Raw genomic sequence first — 6,000 nt, forward strand, 5'->3', positions numbered from 1 at the left:
AGTTCAGCCAAGTCCACAATACATATTGGTGCTGGGTAGAGCATCAGAGGGACGTTCATTGAGGTAGATCTTGAGGGCCACCTTGATGGCGGATGTTAGTATATAGACTGGTGACATCAAAAGTAAACAGAATTGTCACGTTCTGACCATAGTTATTTTGTGTTTTCCTTGTTTTAGTGTTGGTCAGGACGTGAGCTGGGTGGGAATTCTATGTTGTGTGTCTAGTTTGTCTATTTCTATGTTTGGCCTGATATAGAGAATATAATTTTCAGGCACGTGGTCCACAGATTTCACAAAAAGATCTGTAGAATGCGTGGGGAGGGAGATCGCCCAGGGTTTCCCAAAATACTCTACAAAGGTAGAGATATTGTCTGTCAGAGGTCCTACTCACAGTGGGTCTGCCTGGTATGGGTGGTGTCATGCTCTTGTGAATGTTTTGGTTAGAGCGTGTATATGCGACAGGTGTGGTTGGGCACTCAACCTTGATAAACTCATTATCGGTCTTTGTAATTTTCCCTTCATTCAAACATTTTAACAATTTATCATGGGATCAGAGACTTGAATTGATTAGTAAGGGGCCTTTTGGGAGTCTTTTGTCAAATTTGTCATCACTAAGTTTCCTTTTCATAGTCTGCTGCATTTAGTTGCACCTCCTTTGTCATCAGGTTTTATAATGGTACTGGAGTCGTTGTTCCATAAGAGATTATTTCTTTGGACATATTGTGGAATACCTTGTTTTCTTTATTCTTAGCCAGGAGATGATATACATCTTTCTCAACTAGATGGGAAATTGTTTCAAGAGAGGGATTTCTTTTGGGTGGTAAAAAATGTGCTTTTCCTCTTAAAATATGTATTTCCACCTTGTCCTCAAGGGCGAGAGTCAGGTTCATATGTATTTCCACCTTGTCCTCAAGGGCGAGAGTCAGGTTCATATGTATTTCCACCTTGTCCATGTCCTCAAGGGCGAGAGTCAGGTTCATATGTATTTCCACCTTGTCCTCAAGGGCGAGAGTCAGGTTCATATGTATTTCCACCTTGTCCTCAAGGGCGAGAGTCAGGTTCATATGTATTTCCACCTTGTCCTCAAGGGCGAGAGTCAGGTTCATATGTATTTCCACCATGTCCTCAAGGGCGAGAGTCAGGTTCATATGTATTTCCACCATGTTCTCAAGGGCGAGAGTCAGGTTCATATGTATTTCCACCTTGTCCATGTCCTCAAGGGCGAGAGTCAGGTTCATATGTAGTTCCACCATGTCCTCAAGGGCGAGAGTCAGGTTCATATGTATTTCCACCTTGTCCTCAAGGGCGAGAGTCAGGTTCATATGTATTTCCACCTTGTCCATGTCCTCAAGGGCAAGAGTCAGGTTCATATGTATTTCCACCTTGTCCTCAAGGGCGAGAGTCAGGTTCATATGTATTTCCACCTTGTCCTCAAGGGCGAGAGTCAGGTTCATATGTATTTCCACCTTGTCCATGTCCTCAAGGGCGAGAGTCAGGTTCATATGTATTTCCACCTTGTCCTCAAGGGCGAGAGTCAGGTTCATATGTATTTCCACCTTGTCCATGTCCTCAAGGGCGAGAGTCAGGTTCATATGTATTTCCACCTTGTCCTCAAGGGCGAGAGTCAGGTTCATATGTATTTCCACCTTGTCCATGTCCTCAAGGGCGAGAGTCAGGTTCATATGTATTTCCACCATGTCCTCAAGGGCGAGAGTCAGGTTCATATGTATTTCCACCTTGTCCTCAAGGTCGAGAGTCAGGTTCATATGTATTTCCACCTTGTCCTCAAGGGCGAGAGTCAGGTTCATATGTATTTCCACCTTGTCCTCAAGGGCGAGAGTCAGGTTCATATGTATTTCCACCTTGTCCTCAAGGGCGAGAGTCAGGTTCATATGTATTTCCACCTTGTCCATGTCCTCAAGGGCGAGAGTCAGGTTCATATGTATTTCCACCATGTCCTCAAGGGCGAGAGTCAGGTTCATATGTATTTCCACCTTGTCCTCAAGGGCGAGAGTCAGGTTCATATGTATTTCCACCATGTCCTCAAGGGCGAGAGTCAGGTTCATATGTATTTCCACCTTGTCCTCAAGGGCGAGAGTCAGGTTCATATGTATTTCCACCTTGTCCTCAAGGGCGAGAGTCAGGTTCATATGTATTTCCACCTTGTCCTCAAGGGCGAGAGTCAGGTTCATATGTATTTCCACCTTGTCCTCAAGGGCGAGAGTCAGGTTCATATGTATTTCCACCTTGTCCTCAAGGGCGAGAGTCAGGTTCATATGTATTTCCACCTTGTCCTCAAGGGCGAGAGTCAGGTTCATATGTATTTCCACCTTGTCCTCAAGGGCGAGAGTCAGGTTCATATGTATTTCCACCTTGTCCATGTCCTCAAGGGCGAGAGTCAGGTTCATATGTATTTCCACCATGTCCTCAAGGGCGAGAGTCAGGTTCATATGTATTTCCACCTTGTCCTCAAGGGCGAGAGTCAGGTTCATATGTATTTCCACCTTGTCCTCAAGGGCGAGAGTCAGGTTCATATGTATTTCCACCTTGTCCTCAAGGGCGAGAGTCAGGTTCATATGTATTTCCACCTTGTCCTCAAGGGCGAGAGTCAGGTTCATATGTATTTCCACCTTGTCCTCAAGGGCGAGAGTCAGGTTCATATGTATTTCCACCTTGTCCTCAAGGGCGAGAGTCAGGTTCATATGTATTTCCACCTTGTCCTCAAGGGCGAGAGTCAGGTTCATATGTATTTCCACCTTGTCCATGTCCTCAAGGGCGAGAGTCAGGTTCATATGTATTTCCACCATGTCCTCAAGGGCGAGAGTCAGGTTCATATGTATTTCCACCTTGTCCTCAAGGGCGAGAGTCAGGTTCATATGTATTTCCACCATGTCCTCAAGGGCGAGAGTCAGGTTCATATGTATTTCCACCTTGTCCTCAAGGGCGAGAGTCAGGTTCATATGTATTTCCACCTTGTCCTCAAGGGCGAGAGTCAGGTTCATATGTATTTCCACCTTGTCCTCAAGGGCGAGAGTCAGGTTCATATGTATTTCCACCTTGTCCTCAAGGGCGAGAGTCAGGTTCATATGTATTTCCACCTTGTCCTCAAGGGCGAGAGTCAGGTTCATATGTATTTCCACCTTGTCCTCAAGGGCGAGAGTCAGGTTCATATGTATTTCCACCTTGTCCATGTCCTCAAGGGCGAGAGTCAGGTTCATATGTATTTCCACCATGTCCTCAAGGGCGAGAGTCAGGTTCATATGTATTTCCACCTTGTCCTCAAGGGCGAGAGTCAGGTTCATATGTATTTCCACCTTGTCCTCAAGGGCGAGAGTCAGGTTCATATGTATTTCCACCTTGTCCATGTCCTCAAGGGCGAGAGTCAGGTTCATATGTATTTCCACCTTGTCCTCAAGGGCGAGAGTCAGGTTCATATGTATTTCCACCTTGTCCTCAAGGGCGAGAGTCAGGTTCATATGTATTTCCACCTTGTCCTCAAGGGCGAGAGTCAGGTTCATATGTATTTCCACCTTGTCCTCAAGGGCGAGAGTCAGGTTCATATGTATTTCCACCTTGTCCATGTCCTCAAGGGCGAGAGTCAGGTTCATATGTATTTCCACCTTGTCCTCAAGGGCGAGAGTCAGGTTCATATGTATTTCCACCTTGTCCATGTCCTCAAGGGCGAGAGTCAGGTTCATATGTATTTCCACCTTGTCCTCAAGGGCGAGAGTCAGGTTCATATGTATTTCCACCTTGTCCTCAAGGGCGAGAGTCAGGTTCATATGTATTTCCACCTTGTCCTCAAGGGCGAGAGTCAGGTTCATATGTATTTCCACCTTGTCCATGTCCTCAAGGGCGAGAGTCAGGTTCATTGTCATTCAGGTTATCAATGGGAAAAACGTTAGCATTAATTCCTGTCCGGTTACTAATATCGATCAATGGATTAACATTGGCAGGTGCATAGGGAGCAACCCCATTGTTATAAACAAAGCGTTTTACCTCTTGTTTCAGGAAGTGATGTCACTGAGCACTGCCCCTATATATAGGACCTTCCACCCCCACCTGGGATATGGATGCCTGATGACCCAAGGGTGGAAATGTTGTAAATGAATATCACCTGGGATAAGGATGCCTGATGACCCAAGGGTGGAAATGTTGTAAATGAATATCACCTGGGATAGGGATGCCTGATGACCCAAGGGTGGATACGTTGTAATATCACCTGGGATAGGGATGCCTGATGACCCAAGGGTGGAAAAGTTGTAATATCACCTGGGATAGGGATGCCTGATGACCCAAGGGTGGAAATGTTGTAAATGAATATCACCTGGGATAGGGATGCCTGATGACCCAAGGGTGGAAATGTTGTAAATGAATATCACCTGGGATAAGGATGCCTGATGACCCAAGGGTGGAAATGTTGTAAATGAATATCACCTGAGATAGGGATGCCTGATGACCCAAGGGTGGATACGTTGTAATATCACCTGGGATAGGGATGCCTGATGACCCAAGGGTGGAAAAGTTGTAATATCACCTGGGATAGGGATGCCTGATGACCCAAGGGTGGAAATGTTGTAAATGAATATCACCTGGGATAGGGATGCCTGATGACCCAAGGGTGGAAATGTTGTAAATGAATATCACCTGGGATAGGGATGCCTGATGACCCAAGGGTGGAAATGTTGTAAATGAATATCACCTGGGAGCATGAATAACAGGGATTAGCATTTTCTGGGGTAGGGGGTAAGGGGTAGATGGTAAGGGATATGAGGTAGGGGATAAGGAGTAGAGGGTAGGAGATAAGGGGTAGAGGGTAGGAGATAGGGGATAGGGGGTAGAGGGTAGGAGATAGGGAATAAGGGCTAGAGGGTAGGAGATAGGGGATAAGGGGTAGAGGGTAGGAGATAGGGGGTAAGGGGTAGAGGGTAGGAGATAGGGGGTAAGAGGTAGAGGATAGGAGATAGGAGATAGGGGGTAAGGGGTAGAGGATAGGAGATAGGCGATAGGGGTACGGGGTAGAGGGTAGGGGATAAGGGGTAGAGGGTAGGAGATAGGGGGTAAGGGGTAAGGGTTAGAGGGTAGAAGATAGAGGATAAGTAGTAGGAGATGGGGGATAGGGGGTAGAGGGTAGGAGATAAGGGGTAGAGGGTAGGAGATAGGGGGTAAGGGGTAGAGGGTAGGAGATAGGGGGTAAGGGGTAGAGGATAGGGGATAGGGGGTAAGGAGTAGAGGGTAGGAGATAGGGGGTAGAGGGTAGGGGATAAGGGGTAAGGGGTAGAGGGTAGGGGGTAAGGGGTAGAGGGTAGGAGATAGGGGGTAAGGAGTAGAGGGTAGGAGATAGGGGGTAAGGGGTAGAGGGTAGGAGATAGGGGGTAAGGGGTAGGGGATAGGGGGTAAGGAGTAGAGGGTAGGAGATAGGGGGTAGAGGGTAGGGGATAAGGGGTAAGGGGTAGAGGGTAGGGGATAGGGGGTAAGGGGTAGAGGGTAGGAGATAGGGGGTAAGGAGTAGAGGGTAGGAGATAGGGGGTAGGGGGTAGAGGGTATGGTAATTATGCCTCTAACTTTCTCACTCAACATTATTCATGATTCATTCAGGATTATCCCTAATCATGGTAGCATCCACATTCATGTAGTGTTTATAAACATATTCTATACTTATTTACAATTAAAATGACTCCAAAATGACACAATACATTATATAGCATTGAGTTCTATTGGCCAAATCTAATCAAATGAGGTAATCTCTGCTAGGAATACGGGACCAACTACTACACGTTCAAATGAGGTAATCTCTGCTAGGAATACGGGACCAACTACTACACGTTTAAATGAGATAATCTCTGCTAGGTATACGGGACCAACTACCTCACGTTTAAATGAGGTAATCTCTGCTAGGAATACGGGACCAACTACTTACTACACGTTTAAATGAGGTAATCTCTGCTAGGAATACAGGACCAACTACTGCACGTTTAAATGAGGTAATCTCGGCTAGGA

General features: G+C 46.4%; 1 protein-coding gene across 2 annotated transcripts in view; it reads left to right on the forward strand.

The window, feature by feature from the left end:
• LOC139379147 (transferrin receptor 2) overlaps positions 1-6,000 on the forward strand; it is a 73,287-nt gene that overhangs the window by 33,034 nt on the left and 34,253 nt on the right. The gene's annotated exons all lie outside the window — the stretch shown is intronic.

Source organism: Oncorhynchus clarkii, chromosome 21 (assembly GCF_045791955.1).
Source record: "Oncorhynchus clarkii lewisi isolate Uvic-CL-2024 chromosome 21, UVic_Ocla_1.0, whole genome shotgun sequence".
NCBI lineage: Eukaryota > Metazoa > Chordata > Actinopteri > Salmoniformes > Salmonidae > Oncorhynchus > Oncorhynchus clarkii.